The 25,998-nt window shown below is 41.2% G+C and overlaps 1 protein-coding gene across 1 annotated transcript in view; it reads right to left on the bottom strand.

Moving 5' to 3' along the window:
- sphkap (SPHK1 interactor, AKAP domain containing) overlaps positions 1-21,913 on the bottom strand; it is a 105,615-nt gene extending 83,702 nt beyond the window's left edge. The window contains exon 1 of the mRNA XM_077540506.1: positions 21,767-21,913. The gene's annotated coding sequence lies outside the window, so the exon portion shown is untranslated. The remainder of the gene's footprint in view (positions 1-21,766) is intronic.
- Between the last annotated feature and the right edge of the window lie 4,085 nt (positions 21,914-25,998).

Here is a 25,998-nt window from a genome sequence, read left to right as displayed (position 1 = left end):
AAATAGTGATAAGTCTGTGTATTTTTGGGTTATTGTAGTTGGTGTGAATATGTAAATAAATCTTCTCAGAGCCGATGAGAACTGGCGAAAGACAGCAGCGCCGTGGTCTTGCATTGTTCACAACTTTAACCTGTTTTACAGGTAAACCTTTAACTGCCATCGGGTACTGCATTCCGGTACCCGTAACATAAGCTCATACCTATTTATGTTCAAAATGCACTTAAAACTGAACAGACTGACAGAACTTGACAGATGCAAAGGGAGGGGAAGACACAAAAGCATCTGTCTACTTTGCTCCTTGTGGAAGAAAGTTTGTCCTCACAAGCTGTTCAAGACAGAGTTGGAAGCCAATTACAGTTATTGGCAAAATGAAGCACATGCAAATATTACATTCCTATTCCTTCTCTTCTCTGCCACCCCAGAGGCAGAAGCAGGTTGGAAATGATTTCATTTAAAGATTATGTGGCCGTAGTTTACCTGCACAGCATAAGCTCACATGATACTATTTCCAATTCAGGCAGGGAAAAAAAAAAAAAAAAAGGAAAATCAAGTGATAGGTCATCTAATGTCAGCCGGAACTGATTCCAAATCCATGTGATCCTTCACAGGAGATGCAGTATAATAATGGATGTTACAGAATATTCAGAATTGTTGCAGCCAAACAAAGCAAATAGAATACAAAACACATTAATTCATGTTGACCACGTCAGGAGATAAAATCCATTTACTGTATGCTGTATTTATTTTTTTGTTCCAAGTATGAGACCATTAGTGTAATTGATAGATGGCAGGGGCTCAGTTAAAACCACTCATTAACTCAGCTCAAACACTTCCGCCCCATCATATGCACTCCGTAAACATGGCTAAATTAATTATGTTACACAATCCTAACAGTCAACAAACACGGTGTCCCCGATACATTATGTCACATTATTAATTGCAATCCATTTGACAATAACAAATTAACCTGCATGTTTCATTATTATATTTAATACAGTGAGCCAGACTGGATTTAAAATGATGTCCAGTAGTTTTGCATGCAATCACAATATTGTGAGATACATAATAAAAATAGTTAAATGCTTTATACTAATTATTAGATGACACTAATATCCCTATCTAACTACTTCATGCTAGCAGTTTACTTTGTTGATTCTGATCACTCCAGGGTAAATTCATATGCAGGCACGCAAGGCCAGATGTTCACCAAAAGTGTGCCATGCTCAATAGCATATCAACAGGACAAGTAGCTGCAATTGCATTTAGTTCACAACGGGACTTTTAACTGTTTCCATAGCCCAAGTTATATATATATATATATATATATATATATATATATATATATATATATATATATATATATATATATATATATATACCCTGAACTGGTTGCCAGCCAATTGCAGGGCACTCAGAGACAAACAACCATCCACAATCACACCTAAAGACAATTCAGTGTTCAATTAACCTGCCAAGCATGTCTTCGGAATGTGGGAGGACCCGGAGAAGACCCATGCAGGTACGGGGAGAGCATGCAAACTCCACCCGAAGTGTTAATCTTTTATAGCACTTGTGTGTGCAAAAACATAAAATAAAATAAATAAAATAAAATAAAATAGTTAACAGATGCCAATCATGTTTTTGTCACTCTGCAGTCATTTTGTAGAAGCCTGATATTTTCTTCAACTGACTGTTCATCCCAACTCCTCATGCTGTAATTTGTATGGATGAGCTGTATTGATGGAAGAGAGGTTAAATGGGCGTAAAGAACATTTACAATCAGGAGGGTTGATTTCGTTTTCGAAAGGTTGCTGATGATGAAACGATTGTGAAGCTGATTGCTGATACCATAAGTGTGACAGACAGCTAGAATGAGATTGACCTCCAAACCAGGATGTGCGCTGGGAGAAGGCAGAGCATCATGGAGAGTAAAACAAACAAACAAACAAGCAAACAATACTTCAAAAAAATTCTTTCCAATGTTAGTTATGTAATTTGATTTTTTTTAAATCCATACATGTCCAAAATTTCACTGTCAAAATGACTGATTTTGTATATTTCCTGTTCAAATATAGGGGTGAGGTGCAAAGTGGGGAAGCGAGCAGCTGCGCCTCATCTCAGATTGTCCCTCAATAAATGGTTTGAAGGTGCTTGTAATTGGCAAGTGACTGTTTCTGCCTCTCTTCACATTTCCCAGCTATCATCCCACTCTTTTAATGTGCACTCTCATTTTACATCGCCAGAGTAATGTATTTCATATTTGTGTGTGATGTATTTTGCTTTTGCTTATCTCATAAATTACAAAACAGACTGCCTTAAAAAAAAAAAAAAAGAAAGAAAAACAAGAAGCCTGTTAAAGTTAAGTGAAATCCATTTTTTAAATAACAATTTTTTTTACTTGCATTAAAAAAAAATATACCTTATTGTAAGTGTGGTTCCAAAATGCAGTGAAATGTTGAAATTCAATTTTAGTCATTGCCTATGTAGAAAAGAAAAGTTTAACGGTGGCAGCAGAATTAACAAGAAACAAAGTTTCCACTCGTTTATCGCTGGGGTTACTTTCCAAGAAAATACCGGCAATAAGTGAAATCTGTGAAGTAGTCAGATTTATTTATTTATTTTTTACATTTATTCTAAATGTTTTAAGGCTGTAAAACACCTCACCACACACTTTACATACTTTTCTCATAGATATGTTCTTTTTAAAAATAAAAAAATAAAAACACTCAATGTTCAAACCATTAAAAAAAAAAAGTACACTACTGTAAAGCAAATGCATGCAAAATACCACACAAAAAATCCGCGAAACGAGGCTGTGAAAAGTGAACTGCGTTATAGCGAGGGAACGCTGTATTCTGAAAACACGACCAGTGTACTATGCACATGGGCCGTGAAATAAGCAATCTGCAGGGTACCTTCAAAATGTCCTCTGCTTTTGAGGAGGCTGATTGATTTTAAAGTAAGAAGGGGAAAAAGACAACACGATACACCAGTCAACAGCCATTTTCAGTGCATCTACGGTTCCACATCTATGATTCTCATGGGGATAATAAGTAATGCTCAAGAAATGCCCCTGCTGCCTTCATATTGGCACAGTACTCCGTTTTCGAAATACATTTTCAAAAAGACATGATCTTAATATTAAAAAATATGGTCTCCTGCCAACTGGAAGAGATGATGTCCTCTCCGCAGGTCATTTCATGAGTATGTAGCAGATCTGTAGGGAGATAACCCCATTACTTGCCTAGACGGAATTTAATCGCCTTTTAAAGCATGGTGAGTCACTCAAGGAACGGTTGTTGTTTTCTCAATTCCTGAGTGGGAAAGCAAATCAACTGGGAGCCAGAAAAGACATTTTTGACCTTTCCCCATATTTTGTGTTGCTGTTTTCTCCCAAGCACTCAAGCGTTCAGAGAAAAGTCTGAATAAGAGACAATAAAGAAGTGGCATTTCCTTTGCTGATTGACTGTTGTGGCAGGTGGTAATTGTTCTCTGCAGCTGCATGCTAATATTAGACAGGACTGGGAAGCATAAAAGTGGAAAGCTTGAGGTTTACAAGTCGACAGATAGACCGAAATACACAATTCAAATGGGCCCACCTTGAGAGTCAGGAAAATGTTTCAAAAAACAAAAATCAGCTGGATTTAAAATGCGACTGACATTTGATGTGCTCAAGGGAGGAAACACTAATGATGATTCGCTGCCACTCATCATTTTTCGTGTTTCACACATAATTTGATGGGGTTTTTTTTTTTTTTTTGGTCATCCATCTGTAAAGCCACTTTACAAACACTTTCTTTTCACATTTCTCCATGATATGGCATGAAATCCAATATCCGAGGTCCGACATGAGCCCCAAAAACTGGAATAAAAAAATAAAGTATGGTTTCATCTAAGCTTTACTTCACACGTGTTATTAGAGTTGCGATGGCATGGAAATCGACGTCGAAGTCATTGTAAAAGTTCTCATTCCTGGAGCTTGGGAAGCCGCTGCACCACAATGTGCCGCCATCATTGTTGCGTGTGTGCGTGCATGATGAACGAAGCCCAAAGAAACACATAGGTCAACCTCTTATCTGTAGATGGAGGAACTGCGCTAGTGATTTCTTGCATTTATCACTCAACATATCCGTTTAATTAAAGTTAATTGATTCCACAAAAACTCTCCATTCCATTGCGCATTCATGTAAACTACAGTTCATGGCTCTTCAAACATTAAACACCTCAGTCTGTAGTATTACAGACAGTAAACAAGTAAATATTAGACCGTAAAATCCTGCCATTTGTGCGTGGGTTACATTAGCTGTTTACGAGGTACAGTACATGCATGTGGCAGTATTACGCAAGTACTGTGTTATCCATGATTAGAACATTTGGTTTGGTTTGATTGTAGTTGAACTGAATTGTTTGTATGCTTTCCAAGTGTTGGACTTATTCAATAATTCAATTGTCTGAGTAAATATGTTTGGAGTAAAGGTTGTTTTCACCAAAAATGATGACAGTAGTTTGAACCTCGGGAGGAGCTCGAAGTAAAAGTGCACTGCCATGTCACTGTTGGGAAAAACTGATGATTCAGTTTGACATTTAGCTCAGCTTCTCACAAAGCAGAGACATGACATAGAGCGACAACAGTAGTCACATTTACCATCTGTCATCCATCCTTCTGTACCATTTATACTATTCAGGGTCACAAAGTGTTCACTGTCATTTCGAATTTGCCATTTTTTATTCACGCTTTATTTTTTGGAAACCAAATAGCTAGTGGTAGAAGGTGGTTGTGGCCAACAATTAAAAAACAAAACAAAACAGTATTTTGCACATAATAACACAATTCATGTTCTATTGTGACATTTGAAAACCTAGAGAAATCAAGGACATTTAATAAGTTAATAAGGAAAACATTTCTGGGGGTAATTCAAACTTCTTTCTAGACACGCTCCCATCCTAAGGGCTTATTTTTACACAGCTATTTGTAAAGAGCTGACAAAGCTAATTGCTAACAATTTTATGCAACAAGTGGAGCTTACTGTGCCTGCGGAGGGGGATGACGGATGCCAGTAGCATTACAATCTGGAATTGAAGGGAAAGATTGAGCGATAGTTCGGAGAGATTGAATATGCACTGGAGGGGAAATCAGGTATTCATGACATTTTATATTTTCCGTGTTGCTGTGTCATTTTTGCTTTTTAACTGATGGCAAATCGCCCCAATTTTTCTTTCTTTCTTTTTTTTCCTAAACACAAGACTTTCTCCATCCAAATGCAATTCACACTGAGTCGTGGTTGGAGGGCATTTGAAATTAACTCCTCAAAGGCTCTGCTTAGAAAATGAAATTGCTTTGGCTATGTGGTCTTTTTTCCCCCATCCTGCGTGCTGTACTTCCACATTGCATTTTAATGAGTGGCAACATGCAGTGTGGGAATGAGTGGATGGATTATTGCAGGAACCCACAACTAATCATCCATCCAACTAATTACAAAAATGCCTATATTTAATCGTGACGGGAAAATTAAGCATCATAAACCACTTGCGATTTTTTTTTGTTTTGTTTTTTTTACTCCTCTAGATGGTGCTTTTGGTTTAAATAAATACATACATACATACATAATTTCTTTGTCTAATAACTAGAAGAAGAATTTGAATTTCATGGCATACAGTATGTGACTAACAACTAAATATTATTTCCCTGAGGTAGTCAGAAGCCTCTCCCTCTCAAGAAAGCAAAGTAAAAAGAGAGACAAGATGATAGAAAAAATGAGTTGTGGCACAAGACAATCCTAACTCTCCCCCACGATACTTCTAACCCCCCACAAAGCAATTTGCTGTCAGCCTAGAGGCCACGACCTTTCCTCGTGCAATATATTTGGAAGCAGTCAGTCACAAGGAGCTGGAGCACACTCCATCAAGCTAGATTAAAAATCCAATTCTAGGTAAAGAGTCTTTGTAAGAGAGTAATGGACAGTAAAATAAGGTTATTTAGTGTTTCACAAAAATAAGATATTCGTCTGCACTTTTGAGGACCTCTCTTGGGTCTTTCTCAAACCGTTTCACAGCAAACTGAGTTAAAAGATAATGTTTGTGCAAAAAGCCTGCAGCCGCACAGTCTCAAAAATAATCACGATTGAATAATGGCTACTTCATCTATCACAGTTTTGTTGTTCTCAGTACAATACAATGTTGTACAGTATTGGGTGTTTTTACGCCATGAAAAAAGTATTTCATTTTCAGCTCTAACGGAAGACCTCTCCCCTCTATTAGCCCGTTAAATTCAGGTTCCACTATATTGAGCTTCCACCACAGGATAGACTGTAACAGCCATATATTACTCCCAAAAAGGTTCATCATCACATTCATACTTAGTACCTTCAGCTAACTAAAAATAATCATCCCACCTTGCTATATACATTTTAAGAAAAGTAATTTACAAAAAAAATATTTATTATGAGTACAAACGATATATCCCTCTACACATGATCCAACTCAGTCTTTTTTTAATGTGAAATTACAGTAAATGTGTGTGAGTCATTTGTTTTTTGTTTTTTTCAAGACATTACTATTTAAGTCACCAGTTGGCATTGCTTCCAAAAGGGCAGAGTCAGACATTCTCGAAAATCGTTTTTTTCTGTCTCTGTTGGCATTATACGTGGAGTGTGCAACATTCTGGCCCTGTTTTGCCCAAACACCTGAAATCTATTTTAATTAAGTATGAATTGAAAATAAATCAATGCATAACAAAGCTAGAATTATATTCAGCATTTATGAAGTTTGGACAAAAGTCATGTTATTTTCCCAGAAACGAGACTATCCATCAGCACTGATCTAAGACAATAAATCATTCAGGCTTGGCTCCAAGTGGATCTTTTTAGGGAAGGTTTGACTTTCCAACACTTTTATCATTGTACGCCCCTCTGCGCGTCAGGAAACAAAAGAAGAGATTAAGGAAGAAGGTAATCTGCTTCCTGGTGATGAGCCAGGGGATCCAGGGGCTCCTCGGCTGGCAATGATAAGGCCACAGTCATCCCAAAACACCCACTGATGGCGTCCGTGCATACTCAAACACCGACCTCTTGTGGAAATACATTTGTCTTCATCCTAAAAGATAGTGCCAACTCACAAAATTAGAATTTTTCCAAAACTATCCTTTCGGCAGTATTGCACACAGACGCATCCTTTAAGCACAGAAAGAAAGGGTGAAAAGACAAATAGAGAGAAATGAAGTATGGAAACCAATTACCAAGACAACACGCCATTTACCCTAATGTTCCATGAACTCAGATCCCTGGAGACAACTTTATAGAAATGCTTTTGTATTGCTGTTTTTTTTGGTTGGTGTGCACTGTGACAAGGCGGGGTCAGGTAGGACTCAGACGCAGGCGTAAGGTAGGCCACCAAGGCAGCAGGTTTATTTCCGGCCAACAGTGGTCTCCTCTCAAACTGAGAGGAGAACAGGGAGGGGAAAAAATGGAGAACAAAAGGCGCTCCACTAGGGAGGAAAAAACAGGCAAAGGGTACTGGGGACAACAGAAAGCGCTCCGCTAGGGAGGAAAAAGGGCACAAGGCAAAAGGGGTAACTAAAGGCGCTCCAAAAGGGAGGAAAAGGCACAAAAACAAGGCAACAACGCTAGGCAACAGGAACAAGGACATGAGGACTGTGGACGCTTCCATGCACTGACGGTGACACTTCGGCACAGAGGGGAGAATGCAGCTGGCTTTTATTGTGTGGGTTGATTGGTGGCAGGTGGTGATAATCATGGGCGGGGACCGGTAATGAGTGAGCGGCAGGAAGGGCAAGTGACCTGGGGTGAGAGGAGAGTTAGGGTTTTCACAGTAAGACAGGAAACATGGACAACAAAACAAAAGCATGGGACGTCACGCCGGTGGCGGCGTGACAGTACCCCCCCCTCAACGGCCGGCTCTTGACGGCCCAGGAATGTCAGGGTGTTCAGCGTAAATATCATCAATCAAGGATGGGTCAACAATGAACCGGGAGGGGACCCATTGTCTCTCCTCCGGGCCGTATCCCTCCCAGTCTACTAGGTACTGTCTTCCGCGGCCCCGATTACGAACATCTAAGAGTTTCCTGACCTTGTAAACGGGGCCGCCTTCAACCATCTCTGGGGGGGGTGGGTCGGGTTCGGAGGGCACAAGTGGGCTTTCGTGGACCGGCTTGACTTGACTGACGTGGAATGTCGGATGAACTCTGAGGGATCTTGGCAGGCGGAGTCGAACGGCGGCGGGACCTATGGACTTGGTTACTGGGAAAGGCCCCACAAATCGCGGGGCCAGTTTCGGACATGGTACCTTGAGTCTGAGGTGTTTTGCTGATAGCCAAACTCGCTGGCCTGGGCGGTATTCAGGTGCCGGTCTCCTTTTCCGGTCGGCGGCCCTCTTCACCCGGTCTCCCTGGCGTTGAAGCGCCGTCCGGGCCGCCGACCAGACTTTGTGGCACCGACGGATCATGGCTTTGACCGAGGGGACCGTTACCTCCTCTTCCAGTTCGGCGAAGAATGGGGGATCGTAGCCATGGACACACTTGAACGGGGTGAGACCTGTGGCAGAAGTGGGTAAGGAGTTATGTGCGAGCTCAACCCAAACCAGGTAAGTGCTCCAGGTAGTCGGGTTCTGGGAGACGAGGCATCGGAGGCCCGTTTCGAGTTGCTGGTTTAATCTTTCCGCCTGTCCATTGGCCTCCGGGTGGTAACCTGACGTCAGGTTGGCCTTGGCTCCTAGGGCTTTGCAGAATTGCGTCCAGAAACGGGAGATGAACTGTGGTCCACGGTCGGAGACGATGTGTAGCGGGAATCCATAAAACCGGAATATGTGGTGGATCATGATGTCTGCGGTAGTTTTGGCGGATGGGAGCTTGGATAGTGGAATGAAGCGAACCATCTTGGAGAATCTGTCAACAACTGTGAGGATTGTGGTTTTACCATGGGATGGGGGCAGTCCAGTCACAAAGTCCAATGATATTTCTGCCCATGGTCTGGATGGGATCGGTAACGGTTGGAGAAGGCCCATCCGAGACTGATTTGAAGTTTTATTGCGGGCACAAGTCGGACAGGCAGTGACGTATTCCTTTATCGTGGTCTCCATTGCCGGCCACCAGAATCTCCGGGCAACAGCATACATGGTCCTGCGGACACCAGGATGACAAAATAGCCGTGATGTGTGAGCCCAGTGTATTACCTGGGACCTTAGCTCTTCCGGCACGAAGAGTCGACGTGGTGGACATGACGTGGGGGGAGTGATGTTACGCAGCGCCTCTTTGACATCGTCCTCGATTTGCCATCTCATGGCCCCGACTATGCAGTCCCGGGGCAGAATGGTCTCAGGCTCGGCTTCCAATGGCTCGGACTCGTGAACTCTTGGCAAGGCGTCAGCCTTAACGTTTTTGCTGCCTGGTCTGTACGTAAGAGAGAATACGAAGCGGTTAAAAAACAGAGACCATCTGGCCTGTCGAGGGTTGAGTCTTTTAGCTTGACGTAAGTATTCTAGGTTTCGGTGGTCGGTCCAGATCACGAAAGGAAGTTCGGCGCCCTCCAACCAGTGTCTCCACTCTTCAAGAGCTACTTTTACCGCGAGAAGCTCCCGATCTCCTACCGAGTAATTGCGTTCTGCCTTGGATAGTTTCCGTGAGAGGAATGCGCAGGGATGTGTTTTTCCGTCCTCCTGGCAGCGCTGGGACAATACTGCCCCAATCCCTATGCTCGAGGCGTCCACCTCGACCACGAACTGGCGTTTGGGGTCAGGAACTTTGAGGATTGGGGCGTTGGTGAAGCGAAGTTTCAAGTCTTTGAATGCCTTTTCGGCTTCCGGGGTCCAAAAGAAACGAACTTGTGGGGAGGTCAAGGCGTGTAGGGGAGCGGCAATGGTGCTGAAGTTTCTAATGAATCGACGGTAAAAATTGGCGAATCCGAGGAATTGCTGGACTTTTTTCCGTGAATCCGGCGTGGGCCAATCTCGCACGGCACTGACCTTGTCTGCCTCCATCTCTACTTTTCCCGGTGACACGACGAATCCCAGGAAGGAGATAGTGTTGACGTGAAACAGGCTTTTTTCCGCTTTCACGTACAATTGATGATCCAGGAGGCGCTGCAGAACTCGGCTTACATGGTCTCGATGGCTCGTTAGGTCAGGAGAGTATATTAGTATGTCGTCCAAGTAAACGTATACGAAGTGATCAATAAAGTCCTTTAGTACCTCATTAATCATGGCCTGAAAAACTGCTGGGGCATTGGTGAGTCCGAAAGGCATGACGAGGTACTCGTAATGTCCCCGGGGCGTGTTAAAACCAGTCTTCCACTCATCTCCCTCGCGGATCCGGATGAGGTGATAGGCGTTGCGGAGATCGAGCTTTGTGAAGATTCTAGCTTGTTGCAACTGGTCAAACACAGAGGACATCAATGGCAATGGGTACCGGTTCTTGACCGTGATGTCATTCAAGGGGCTGTAGTCAATGCATGGGCGTAGGGATCCATCCTTCTTGCTCACAAAGAAGAAGCCTGCTCCTGCAGGCGAGGAAGACGGTCGGATGAGGCCGGCTTTCAAGGATTCATCAATGTAACTGTTCATGGCTTGGCGTTCGGGTCCAGAGACCGAGTACAGTCTCCCCTTGGGAATGGTTGAGCCGGGAATCAGATCGATCGGGCAATCATATGGGCGGTGTGGAGGGAGAGTCATGGCTTTGGTCTTGCTGAAGACCTCCCGCAGAGGGTGGTAGCAGGAGGGAACAGTGTGCAAGTTCGGGTACTCTTCTTGAGCCGGTGGGACGAGAGTCACCTGGTGAACCTGGGCTGTGGAGTTTCGGGGTGCGGGTTGTTCCAACCTGTGAGAGCTGCAGTCTTTTCCCCACTCCAGCACAACTCCAGTGTTCCAGTCGATTCTGGGACCATGTAGACACAGCCAAGGGTGTCCCAGAACCAAAGTGGGGGAAGCGGCGTGGAAAACATGGAAACGGAGAGTCTCGAAGTGAGGTCCGATTCGGACTTCCAGAGGTTCAGTGATGTGGGTGATTTGGAAGAGCTCCTTGCCATTCAGCGCTCGAGCCTGGATGGTCAAAGAAAGGGGTTCGGTGGCGGCTCGTATATGCTTTACGAGCTCCCAGTCCATGAGACTTTCGTCTGATCCGGAGTCGATGAGGGCTGGCAGATCTAGGGAGACATTGTGGTGGGTTATCTGGATTTGCGTAAGTCTGTGACTCTTGGCGGGTCGGGGTGCCGGAGGACTCACCGGGGAGTGGCCCTTTGTGGAGCAGGATTCCACCATGTGTCCAAGACCTCCACAATAGTAGCAGCGGCCCTCTCGGCGTCGGCGCTGCCTCTCCTCCGGCGAAAGCCGAGCCCTTCCCAGTTGCATGGGTTCGTCGCTAACGAGGTCCACCTCTCCCGGTTCCGGTCGGGAAGGAGCGATGAATCGCGGCCTTCCGGCCTCCGGTGTCCGCGTCCAGGGGGTGGGTTCCTCCCTCCTTCGCGGTCCGCCGATCTTGGCCAGCTCCTGGCGACGATGATCGGTCCGGATAGCGAGGGAAATCAAGGCGTCCAAGTCCGCGGGGAGATCGACGGGAACCAGAAGCTCTTGAATAGCTGGTGAGAGTCCTTTCAAAAAATGGTCGTGGAGTGCGATGGCATTCCAGCCACTGTCCGTTGCCAACGTTCGAAAACGAATTGCATAGTCGCTGACAGATTCCTTGCCTTGCTGCAGTCGACTCAGTGCTCGTGCCTTCTCTCGGTCATGGTTTTCTGGATCAAAAACTCGGCGCAAAGCGATTTGAAAGTCCTGTACGCTTTGGCAGACCGAGGAACCCCTGGCCCATTCCGCGGTCGCCCAGGTTTTGGCCCGACCCGTCAGGTGAGATACCATGAAGGCCACTCGGGATCGGGCTGTGGGAAATGCCTGTGGTAACTGTTCAAAATGTATGTCGCATTCTGTGAGAAAAGTCTGACAACGTCCGGGTTCACCGGAGTATCGTTCCGGGGAGGCCAGTCTCAATCCTACCCCGGTGAAAGGCGTGGTCGGTACAGAGAACTCAGGGGGAGGAATTTGTCCGGTGGAAGCTGGCGCTCGACGCCGTGAAAGGCTTACCAGCTCGTGGACCTGGCTGGTCAATTCCTCCATCCGGGACAGCATGGTCTGTTGGATCTGGCCCTGGGTGTTGAGCCGGGCCTCCTGGCTCTGCAGTGCGGCCTCGATCCTGCCTGCTGGGTCCATGCTGGCCGAAGTGTACTGACAAGGCGGGGTCAGGTAGGACTCAGACGCAGGCGTAAGGTAGGCCACCAAGGCAGCAGGTTTATTTCCGGCCAACAGTGGTCTCCTCTCAAACTGAGAGGAGAACAGGGAGGGGAAAAAATGGAGAACAAAAGGCGCTCCACTAGGGAGGAAAAAACAGGCAAAGGGTACTGGGGACAACAGAAAGCGCTCCGCTAGGGAGGAAAAAGGGCACAAGGCAAAAGGGGTAACTAAAGGCGCTCCAAAAGGGAGGAAAAGGCACAAAAACAAGGCAACAACACTAGGCAACAGGAACAAGGACATGAGGACTGTGGACGCTTCCATGCACTGACGGTGACACTTCGGCACAGAGGGGAGAATGCAGCTGGCTTTTATTGTGTGGGTTGATTGGTGGCAGGTGGTGATAATCATGGGCGGGGACCGGTAATGAGTGAGCGGCAGGAAGGGCAAGTGACCTGGGGTGAGAGGAGAGTTAGGGTTTTCACAGTAAGACAGGAAACATGGACAACAAAACAAAAGCATGGGACGTCACGCCGGTGGCGGCGTGACACACTGTTGATGTAGCCATTCACAAGGGTACAGCAATGCCTTGAGATACGATATAATCCGTTCCTTGACCACACTTGTTACTCAAAACACTCAAATTATCTTTCCCCTTTGAAATTAATGGAAATGCAGTTAATCTGTTCCAACCTCCCCTAAAAACTGCAGAAAATGTTGTAGGGTGTTTTTACTGAGAAAAATATCATTCTGTAATATTGTACTTAAAAAAAACAAAAAAAAACATACGGTAACAACATAATTAAATAGAACTAAAAGGAACAAAATGGTTTGGGGGTTTTTCATACTTTCACTTCAATGCACATTTTGCTGTTCATTCTAGTGTACATGCGTTGGCCTCATGGGGGCAGTATAAACCCAAAATATGGATATACTGTACTGTACAGTAAACTCACCTCTTCTCTTGGCTTCTCATACAGCAGCAATATAGATTATTCTTTGCAGAGGATAAAGAATATATGCCTGAGAGTATTGTTATATTATCTGTCTACATGTATTGTTGTTTGTGTTCAGATATTCGTTGCTTAAAGGGAAACAATATTGTCACGTAAATGTTAATTGCTAGCCCGTGTGCTTATATAACAGGAGTATATATGTGGTTGTTTGGCTATAATCTTCAGATGAGAATAGCAATAAACGGCTTGGAGACTAGTTCCAAGCTTTGTTGTTGTTTTTCTCCAGCACTGCAGTACAGTACGTTCATATTGGCAAACCAACAAATTGACTTAATCTTAAAGTAAATTACCAGAGTAACACAGGCACAGAAGAAACGGGTCGACTGTGACAGCGAAAAAGGATTCAATTAGAGGAAATCCAAGGTGTGTTGTTGCAGACCTTTTCAAAAGCAGGGAGGAAAATCTCGTCAGAGGTGCAGCATCAATGCCAACTTGATCTGGGCCTCTCAAACAGGATTACAAGTGGGAAACCTCTCCTCCCAGCCTCCCGATTTCTCACACACTACAGACTCGCCTCCTTCTCGTTCACCTGTCTTATCACCCTCTTTCTTTTCCCTTCATCACCTAAGCCCCCCTCTACACACCCTTACATTTGGCACATTATCACTTTTGTCTACATGGTTCTTAGCACCTCCTGAGTGTAGATAGGATGTCTGGGACACAAAAAGAACAGAAGTAAACACATTGCGGGGGGAAATCAACCTTGCCAATAGAAGCTGATATATGAAAATATTCGGACTTTCACTACACTATATGTGACCACATATTTTATGTTGTACATTCTTCTCCATTATCTGTAGTGGCCAATCGTATGCATATCAGCAATGTACGTTATAATGTATTTGTATATGTATGACAAAAAGTGATGGGATGAAATACAGTAAATCTACTGTATGTTTCTAATGCCAAACTGCCAACAAACTTTTTTTACTTCGTTGCTGCACAGGGATCCAAATGTATTTTAATCCTTGCGCTTCGTCACTAATCATCTGCTTGTAATCTCCTATAGGTCAAAAGTGACTTTTGTGTCCTCATCAGAATAACTCATCAAGATAATGTAACGGAATATGAAATTCTCTGGTCTTATTATTATTATTATTATTATTATTATTATTATTTATTTATTTATTTTTAATAATAATAATAATAATAATAATAATAATAATAATTTTATAAGTTTAATGGAAACTTTTTTTGACGAAATGTGTAGTCTACTTCACAAGGAAGACAGTCATGAGCCAGTCTTCTGAAACAGACTCTAGACTGTAATCTCCCACTAGTGGACACACAAAAATACACTTCTTATGACATTATATATTATCTTGGCCTCACTCACATACTAGGGATGGAATGATATCCAAATATCACAATATGATAAATATCACGATATGAACCTCACGGTACAATAATTATCACGATATTGTGGATATTGTTGGAGATATAATGTGTAAAAACTCACTATGTTGTAAATACAAAATACATTAATTAATTAATTAATTAATTAATTAATTAATTAATTAATTAATAGAATCACAAAAAAAAGCTCATATTGGGGAAAAAGCACAGTATTGCGTTTTTATACACAATAACAACAATGACGGCAAAATAGGCTTGACCATTTCATTGTCATGTGCTCTATTGGCTCAACGGTGAAAAGTATCATGGTCTTTGTGGTTCACAATATTTGTGTTTGCCTGAAGCAGGCCAAAAGCAATCTATTTTTTGAAGAGATGTTGAAAAAATTTTGTTGTATGACTGATTTATAGGAGTGATAACCGCCGCAGTGGCCAAAACATTCCCAATTCAAATTAAACTGCACTAATGAGCTAGCCACCAGAGGGTGCTAGAACTGCACAAATGGAATACAACCTTGCCCTTTTAACAGATGCGCTACTTTTTATATTGTGAGATGACAACGACAATATTGTGGCACTTTTAATATCACAATATCACGATATTGGCGTTATCGTTACATCCCTATCACACACACAGGCTACAGGCGAGCTAGGCGATCGCCTAGGGCGCCATCTTGTGGAGGGGGCGCCAAATTGCAGAAAGGAAAAAAAATAAAAAAATTTAAAAACACAAACACAAAAAGCCCTCCCCCCCTCTCGTGTTTTCTAGCATAAAATGTTATATAGCAAATATATTTTATTGAGTTCCTTTTTTTTTTTAATTACTTCTATTTCAAATAAATGACTGTGAGTTCACGACCTGCTGTCCTGGCGCCCTGAACCTGACCCGCTGCTGCCGCTTACAATGAATGAAAGGTAGGGGGGGGGGTCGTATATCATCTCAGAGTGTAGTGGCAGCACTTTAGAAAGATAGATAGATGGTTGGCACACTTGTGTTGTTTATACATTGACATCGACAACAATGAAAAGGTCCAAGCCTTCACGTGCTGCATTAAGAAAGCGGCGAAAGGAGGAGGAGGAAAAACGGGCCCAGGGTAGAGGTATGTATGTCAGTCAATCATCATTGTTTATAAAATAAACACGAAAATAGCGTTAGCTTCTTAGCTTGCTTGTAACTTGTTTACTGCACCATTACATCCATGCTAGTAGCTACTTTGCACACAAGAGTGGGGCAACGCTTGCTGAGTTTAAACTAAAACAGCCAGTAAGTCCAGATACCTGCAAATGGATTTGCACAAGTCATTGTTTCACATAACCACATTAATTTATTAATTTATTGAAAATAAGAATTATGTGCTGGTTTAATGTAAACATCGATATAGTAAATGCATTTTTTTTTTTTTACTAGATGCGCTGAGAAAATATTTGCAGCCACAACAAGCACCTGCAGAAGCTGTGGTAAACAATCCTTCAGTGTCATCTTCACCAAAGGGTACTGAATGTAAGTGCATGGATGGTGCATTTAATACAAACAGCCATAATTTCTGACATTGTATTCTATCATAATGCAAATGGATTTGTTTTCCCTGCTTTAACACCAAAATAATTTGAAGTGATGTATTTTGTTTAATGTACAGCTGAAGCAACAGCCAGTCAAGCACCAATCAGCAGTACTTTGAGTGACACAAAGCTCGATCTTCTAGATCCAGGTGACTATTTCAGTTATATCAGCTATTGCTGCATCATGTACAGTGCTCAGCATATATGAGTATACCACCTTTGAAAAATGTAAAGATTTTGTTCAATATCTCCCCGCGACCCTTGTGAGGAATAAGCGGTCAAGAAAATGGATGGATGGATGGATGTTCAATATCTCAATAAACATAAGAACAATTTCCAAAATATTGACAAAATGTTTTCTGTAGAATACGCACTTGACTCACAACATGAAAGTAAGGTTGTAATAGGATTCATAGATTACAAAATCTTCAATTTAATCAAATTAACTAATGCAAAAAAAAAAAAAAAAGCAACCCACAACAAAAACGACTACATCTAGTATTTTGTATGAGCTCCATGACTGTTATGGGTAGCAACATGTCCGCTAGGCCTGGAATTAACAAGCCTTTTTCTCGGGGTCTAATTATTTGTGCAACATGTACTCTAATAAATTAAATTAAAAAAAAAAAACTCTTAGCAGAGATGCAGTCATTTCTTACCTGGCCAAAATCCAATATGTCAAGCATGGAACTTTTAGTTTTTCTAGAGGAGAAAAAACTTAGAGAAATCTATCCCAACATGTGGGTAGCACTCAGAGTGGCTGCTACCATATCAGTGACTGTAGCATCAGCTGAGAGATGCTTTTCCAAGCTTAAACTAATGAAAAACTATTTAAGGTCTACCATGTCACAAGAACGGCTAACTAGAGTGGCACTTATCAGCATCAATCAAGAAGTATCGAGGCAGCTATCCTTTGACGCACCAATTGATGCCTTTGCTGCAAGGAGGTCCCGGCGTGCACTATTTTAAGTATTTGCCGTTATGTTATTTAGTGAAGTTTTTTTGCACACTATTCACATTATCTGTGAATCACCTTATTGCCAAAGTTTTACGATATATCAAAGTTTGTATATTGATACATTTACTATTTTTTGTATCTTACACAATTATTAATGTACATAGTGAAAACATTTTGAGGTTTTAAATACTGTCATTTTGCAAAAATTGCAATAAAAAGTTGCATTGCATTGTACTTCTGTTATTTTTCTTATTTTTATTTGTTTGTGGAATTTGGTATTTATTGTGTGGTGTGCTATTAAATATAATATTTCTATATATTTTTTTTTTTTTTTTTTTTTTTAATGGGATTGGGGGGGGCTACCATGTACATTTTCGCCTAGGGTACCAAATCATGTAGGGCCGGCCCTGCACACACAGTTGAGTATTGTATAAGATGCGGTCATTTAAGGGACCATGGCACCTCATAATTTAACATCAGCACCAATCTCAGACAAGCAGATGGCATTAACGAATGTTTTTGTCAAAGTCAATGAACTGAAGCATCTCTAAATCATTTTTGTCCTCTTGGACAGCACTGCTATCGACATTAAAGGTCCTATAATCTAAAGATCAATACAAGATTAAGTCAGGGCCCTAGGTAACCATTGTGATAAGATAATCCTATATGTAAAAAAAAAAAAAAAAAAAAAAATCAATAGTCAATTGTCACTTGTCAAGAAGATTGTGTGTGTGATGAATTTGCACTGACAAGTGGTCCCACAGCTTTGATGGAAATGAGGCTGTCAACACAATCTGGTCAACATGTATGTCTGAAAACATGTATTATGTTTGACTTCAAGCAGCCACAACATTCACTCTTTTTCTTCTTCTTCTTCTTCTTCTTCTTTTTTTAGCATTCATACTGTTAAAGGTTGCGGCAAGATGGAGCCAGTCAGATGACTTCGGAAAGGCAGGTTACACCCTATTGGTCGCTAGTCAATCACAAGTCAATTGAATAACCTTTCCTTATGCACAAGTGTGAAAGTCATAGTTTAGCACTAGCTTCAGTTTAGTTTGCCTTTTCACAGAAGTAATTTTGACAATAGTAAATCTGGAAGTCTTTTCAATATTACCAGGATTATGTAAATAATAATTAAAACATATTTGTCAACATTTTCATTGCTTATTTTGTAACAACTATTTACAGGTTGAAACAAATAGAGAGAAAACAAAACATGATCTGCTAGTTGGTTTCAAGCACAACTTTTGAAATGTCTGTCGTTGGGAAAGAAACAAAATTATATCAACTAATGTGAAATTAAAAAGAGAAAAAAATGGCTTGAAATAAACTACGACCTTTTTCCCAGTATCCAATTGGAAAGAACAGGAAATTAGAGCTTGTGTATGTTCTGGCTAATAAAACAGAATAATCTTTTGTTAACTTGAACATACTGAAGTTAATTAAGTTTTATTATGACCTTTTTTTCACAGAAAAAAAAGGCTGTTTGGATGCGTAATATTAAAATAAAGTTGACTTGACTTGACTTGACAAATCAGAAGGTCAACTGTTTATTTACACCTTCAGAAGAAGAATAGTTGGCTGTTGGCCGAAAAGAAAAAATCTATCGATGTGTGAATGGAGCCTGGAATTGTATTTTTGAGTGTCCTGGATTATAAATAAAACGTTGCACCTCCTCTTGTTAACTGTGGTGGTGCAGTCGTGGGTACCTAAGTGAACAATTGTAACACTGGGAGACAAAACTTAGATTAGACACACACAAAAAAGTGAACAAGAAAAGTATCCTCGTTATTTGACTCAGTGTTAGAAGAGCAATGAAAGCAGAGAACATATTATGGTCAGTGAGTGGACTTTGATGACGTACATGCCATTGTTCCCGAGGCTATTAATAACCAGGCTGAGGAAGGGGAATACAATAGTTTGTTATTGGCTTGCTCGGTAATTTCTCTCTCCTCTGTAATTACGCTCACGAATCAACTCGCTTAATGCTGCCTCTGGAGATTGGCGCGATAACTACTAATTTGAGAGAGAAAGTGAGAAAAAGAAAAACAAAGACAAAAATGGTGGTTATAGTTATACGATACTGTACATTCCTTTATTGTGTCTGCATTTCTGTATTGATCCTAATTGCTCAAATATTGCATACATTGGAGATTTTGACAATTTAAGATGAGTGGCAATGTTTTCAGTCCCCACTTTTATAATACAATGTATCATTTTGAAAGGTGGGAAGTAGCCAGAGTACCCAAACAAGTAGGGAAGAGCACGGAAACATCACACAAGAGGGCCAGAGCAGATATTGGAAAATACAAACAAATAAACAAATAAATAAATAAATAAAGTTGGCAGGACAGGAGGAGGGAGTATCTAAACACACCTGACTACTCCAATTGGATTCTTTATCATTCCTCTTCATGCTAAAAATATTTTGCATCCATCCACCATAAAACTGTTTATGTTCATCTTTCAACACATTCAACTAACAAGGTCCTTAAAAACAGTCCTAAATGAGTGTAATAGTGTTGCATTGCGTAATCAAACATTCCCGAACCAAAAAGATTATGAAATGGGATGAAACAATGACATAGTAACTCATCATCAGCTAAACTCGCTTATTCCCTCAACACCTGAATACATTAGACACATTATCAAATGGAAGAGGTCCTTTAAAATCAGTGCTGTCATGCAGGATACACTGTTTAAAACTGGTATAATGATAATAATATGGTACCATCGAAAATGGGGGGTGTTTGGATATTTACAATTCATTGTTTTTTCATGAATTGACAAGCGGTTCAGGTGATGGATGGATGGATGGATGGATGGATGGATGGATGGATGGATGGATGGATGGATGGATGGATGGATGGATGGACGGATGGACGGACGGATGGATGGATGGATGGATGGATGGATGGATGGATGGACGGATGGACGTTTATTATTTAAATCTTCCAGAACATTGTTTGTATTGTGATAATGTCAGCATTGTTGATTAAATAAAAACAATGGGGAACAGTGCAATGGAAGGAGAAACATTATTTATGTATGCTGTCAAAGTTAAAGCATTAACTAATTAATTAATCACAAAAAAATCGCATTATTCATGTATTAACGCAGATTAATCACACTATTAGGTTTGACTGCACATAACCTTTAATGTAGTTGACAGCGGATGCTGATGTTACGTTGAAGGTAGCACATGTTATGTTTGAACAATAAACATAACTACATGCATTAAAGTAAGGCATTTAATAAATGTTTGCATGTGACATTCAGAATATTTGTTCATGTCAAAATATTGGGGTTATTTCTTTTTTATTTTAAATTCTGAAAGTAATTAACTGATTAGAAAAAGAGGAGGATACGAGTGCAAAACATGTTGAAGATGTCCTCATAACATTAAAAGTATAAGTTGTAACACATAACAGGTGCTTTATAAATTTGGCTGGTAAGAAATGTTGATAGAAAGCCTTTTTAATTAAGCAATTAATCGTGATGAATCAAAATTCTAAAATGTGATTAAGCTGATTAAAAATGTAATCGTATGACAGCTCTAGATATTTCATTTTGTTTGTTATAGTGTTTGACACTACTTGGAAAAAAATGCTTCAAATGTTTTTTTTTTAAAGCAGTTTCTTTCAGAAGTATACGTTTTAACAGAAGAAAGCTCAGTGCAAAATTATTGCATTGACCAAACTAAACGACGAAAACGCTTAAAGGTTAAGTTATCTGAAAACACTGCATCTGGACCTGGAGCCAATTGGATCAATGTTGCTCATTCGTCTATGAAACCCCGAGTCAGCAAACTCACTTCCTCAGCAAGATTGTCATGTTTTGGTTCGGTTTAGGGTGGGTTTTGCTTTGTTTTTGTTGGGTTTTTAGTTTGTCATGTTTATGTTCTGATTTCCTGATTTTCCCTAGTCTCGTTAAGCCTTTCCATGTCCACCTGTGTTTGCCTGCCCTTCCTCATGTGCCAACCAATCAGCAACCCCTTCCACTTGTGTCTTGCCCAGCTGTGTCTCGTCGTGTGTAATTAGTGTGTGTACTTAGTTTTCGGTTTTCGCTTCAGTTCTTGTCGGTTCATTATTCTTGTTTCCCCACGTTCATGTTGCCAGTGTTGTCGTCTGTTCTTGTATAGTTTTCCCTCTGGTATTTTTTGTATTCGTTGTTACCAAGCCCTGTTTGCTACGTTGGTTTTTGTTGGATTAAATTTACTTCTTTTTTCCGCACCTCTGCCTCCCTGCCTCGTTCGCCTCCTGCATTTGGGTCCACCACCACGCTTCCTAGTTCATGACAAAGATCTATTCACACCAAAAGATGACAAGTTTATGAAAGACACCAAGTATAACAAAACCTACTGTATCTTGTTAACTTAGCGCTATTTGTTGAGGTTTGCTGCTCAATTTGCCAAGTTATCATGATGCTACGATGTCTTCAAACTAAAGAGCCACTGTGAAACCGGAGCCATTATTGCAACACGTCAACACTTGCCACACACTTCGATGGGTACACCTGCCCATCAACAGCATTGACATTGAGTAGAAAAAACAGAAACTAAATCATATCAGGCAGACACAGAGGCATGATATAATCACACAAACCTTTATGCTATAACACAGTATTATTAAAAGAACTCCAAAGGCACTCACCAAGCGTCATGAGGCGCAAGAGCTTTTCCTTTGTGGAGACTGGAGAGTCACCTTGTTGTACCTCTGTAAGTCGTTCCTGTTCTTGCTCACTTGCTGCTTCGATTGCATTTCATTGTGTGTCTGCGTATGTTTGTGTGTACGTCTTGGTGTGCCTAATCCCTGCTGAGTCGAGTGGGTGCTAAGCAGCAACAGCTCACAAGGGAGGAAGTCACATTTAACTGAGATGTGTTGTGTGTCATGGCATTGTTTGCTGTGTCTTTGTTCGACCCAGTCGGACTACGATAGTTGAAGCTTTTAAGTCTCATATGTAGAATTTTTAATACATGTGCCTTCTTTGTCATCACGGATTGCCTGTGGTGGCATGTTAATTTGAAAAAGTCCTACAATGCAGTATATTTATCTCATTGTTTTTCTGATACGAACAACCTTAAATATCGAAGGACATGTGGACACGTTTGACAGCAATAAAGTGGTAGGATTTGTTTTTGTCCAACTGAAGAAAGCTGTTTTCGATGGCGAGCTAGCATTTGTGTACACAACATAAAAGGCCATCCCTCGTGACCTAGTCATTGTAATTTAGTCTCTCGACAGCGCATCTACAATAAGCAGATTAGGAAGCTTTTTGGTGAGCTCTTAACAGGACTACTACACAGGCCAAAGGAGCTTTTACTTTCCGGGATACAACTGATTGACACAGACAGAGAAGCTGGCATGTGATTGGGAATTTAGAGTTATTTATTTATTTATTTACTTATTTTGCTAATTGTAATCACACTGAAAATAGAAATGATGGTAATGCTTATGATTGTCATTACGTGAAGTCAAGTTTCCCCACGTCCAAGCCAGGTCTCTCTCACGTCCAAGCCAAGTCTTCCATGTCCCAGCCAAGTCACCCACATTCAGTCCAGTCATGTCGACCAGTCCGCTCACGTCCCATCCTGTCCTCTACTTGTTTATAGTCAATAAAGTTACTCTCATTCGTGTCTGTCTCCCTGCCGTGCTTTTCCTCCATTGGGTCCATCTCCCCTCATCCACTCACTCTACATACCGTGACACAAATTTCTAGTTCCTGGTTGTAATAGGGCCATAACATGGCAGCCAGTACAGGTATCGGCCTAATACCGATACCCTAATAATAATCCATCCATCCATTTTCTTGACCGCTTATTCCTCACAAGGGTCGCGGGGGTTGCTGGCGCCTATCTCAGCTGGCTCTGGGCAGTAGGCAGGGGACACCCTGGACTGGTTGCCAGCCAATCGCAGGGCACACAGAGACGAACAACCATCCACACTCACAAGCACACCTAGGGACAATTCGGAGCGTCCAATCAACCTGCCATGCATGTCTTTGGAATTTGGGAGGAGACCGGAGTACCCGGAGAAGACCCACGCGGGCACGGGGAGAACATGCAAACTCCACCCAGGAAGGCCGGAGCCAGGACTCGAACCTGAGTCCACAGAACTGAGAGGCGGACGTGCTAACCCATTATTGAATAATAATATTATTAGGTCAGGCCCCCCTGGATTAATCCACTTGTCCGATCATGAAATGCAGCAATTGAGTGGTGATGAATTCAGGAAGTAGTGGATTTTGCAAAGGGCGCATTGATTCGTGAATTGTGTGTTTAAAAGTTGTCTTGTATTTTTTCATCATTTTACCTGCTGCGTATTGGATTGACAGAGAGTGAAACTTATAGCCAGGTCTCTACGTTTGTGTTGAATGTAACCCACTGTGGAACATTTGGGGTGAGACAGTGAGTGGAGGAAGATGAATCACATCCACACAATCTGCTGATGACCTCAAGCTACTCTCAACTGTTACATATGCTCAGAGCAGCTGCGATTTGTGAGCATCAAAGATCCTCAGCTGCTTCTCAAAATGCTGCCGTCATTTGTGAGATTTAAATAATGCAATCAAAATCTAACTAGTGTCTCCATGCTTTTGTTGATGGGGTGCATAAAAACTGATTGTGGCCAAATGAAGGACACAGAACGCATGATGACAGGCTGAAGAATTGCTCCTGGAGCTCACATGTCGCCAAGAGAGGACATTTTGCTTTGTTTAACAAGACAATTCCATTAAGATGCTTTGATAAGGAACTGATCCATTATTAGTGGTGGCATTAAAATTTAAAGAATCGCTTTCTTCTGTTTTCAAATATGTATCTGGGCAGTCTTGGGAAACGAGCTACAATCAGACCAATCAGTCCTTAAATCCCAAATCTCCCTCTTCATCTGCTGCTGCTCCCGCCCGTGTTAATGAAGCCATTATGCATCTGTCTTCCTTTGCCTCAGGGAACAAAACAAACTGAGAAATTATGGAGCCAACTTTAGGAAAATATATGTCACAATATGTCCACATCCAAAACGCCTCATTTCATTCTATGTAAAAATGTCTAAGGTTTTAGAAGAATGCTTTTTCCAAGACACTGCTTTGTTTGACATTTTTGGAAAATATACAGATTAGTAGTAGCCATTAAGACTGAGTCTGCAAGCTGCCAGTTGTGCAAAAAGTGTCACAGCCAAAGTGCTCAAAACTGGGTCTCAGCTGGAGGCAAATTTTTCTTTTCTTTTCTTTTTTTTTTTTAAGTCAACTTCTATCAACTTCAATGTTACTATTACTAAAACAGACTGATAATGCACATGTACTCAAAGTGTGTAAATGGCCCACTGAAAGTAACTTCATTCTTTTATTATTGTGACAGACGACAAATGCTGTTTTTATCAGTGTTCACAGTAGTTTTAATTGATCTTTTGAATTGTAGTTATTAAATGTGCAATCTAATCAATGTGCAGGACACATTGCTTACTAAAAAAAAAAAGTGTATTTCCTACATCAATTCACTGGTATAGCTGCCACAAATGATATACAGTATAGCAGTTTGGAATATGCCAAGGCCACTTTTTTTTTTTTCTTTCAGATCTTGCCCGAGTGTGATTTTCCAATGCATTAGGGAATAGTCCTCGCTGAGTCAAGTGATTAAAAAGATGTAAGGATGTCCTCAGGCAGCAAGTTAAAACGTTTCTTTGAAGGAGGTTACAGTTGGGCCAAGGGTGCACGTGGAGGACTTCGTCGTCATTGTTGTTGTTGTTATCACTTGCTTGAGCATTTCTGGGGCAACCAGGCTGAAAGTGCACAGCCAGGCTTCACTCTCACCTATGTTACCTTCTGTGATGGTGTATGAACATTGTCAACAAAAATGCATATTCAGTCTTGCAATGACATTTTGAAAGAAGGTTACTTGAGGTTTAATTGTATTTTAATGCGTAATGGTTACTTTGTAGCTGATTAAAATAAATAAATAGTCTGGTCTCTTATTTAAATCTGTTTAGGCACATGAAACTCTGATGTGATCTCTTTCATCACGTCGATATGATTCTGACATGACGTGCTTTTCTTTTGAATTGTATTTCAAAATTGGAGGCATGCAAACAAATCAATGCCTCGTGTCAGTTATGATTAGAATCGATTTAAATGCATTAGAAAGACCATTGAAGTGTGAGAAGATGTAATTTGGGCTTTGGTGGGTGAAGTGTATCCAAATGTGTTTATCTGCAGCAACAGCAACACTAACCACTATAAATGGCATTACTTGAATCACTGATGCAAATGTATTTGTGTAATCTTTATTCGTTCAGGTTAATTTGCAATGCTGCCCTGGCTGTAGACAGCAGAGTAAACAAATTAAGGCCAAATAAAAGAATAATGGTACAAATTCCCAATTCTAATGAAAGTGGGACATTGTGTAAAAACAACCGAATACAAGCATTTGCAAACACTTTTCAACCTATATACAATTGAATGCACGACAATGACAAGACATTTATGGTTCATGCTGATGATGTTGTTTGTTTGTTTGTTTGTTTGTTTGTTTGTTTTCTAATATTCTTCATTTTGAATTAGATGTATGTTACAAATGCTGGGATAGGGGCACGTTTGCCACTTTTAACAACACCCAATAAGTGCTTGGGAGCTGAGGACACAAACTGTTAAAGAATTATTTTCCATTCTTGTTTCAGTCGAATTTCTCTTGCTCAACAGTCCAAGGTCTCCATTGTTGTATTTTGTGCTTTATGATGTGTCACACATTTTTTAATGGAAGACAGGTCTGGACTGCTGATGTGCCAGTCAAACTGAGCTTCAAGTATCAATAAATACGGTGACTTTTTCTACTGTTATGAAAGACTTTGGGGCACTACAGAGAAAACCCACTACAAATAATCTCCTACTG

Source organism: Festucalex cinctus, chromosome 13 (genome assembly GCF_051991245.1).
Source record: "Festucalex cinctus isolate MCC-2025b chromosome 13, RoL_Fcin_1.0, whole genome shotgun sequence".
Lineage (NCBI taxonomy): Eukaryota > Metazoa > Chordata > Actinopteri > Syngnathiformes > Syngnathidae > Festucalex > Festucalex cinctus.
Note: the sequence above shows the minus strand (reverse complement) of the source record. Positions and strands in the feature narration are given on the sequence as shown.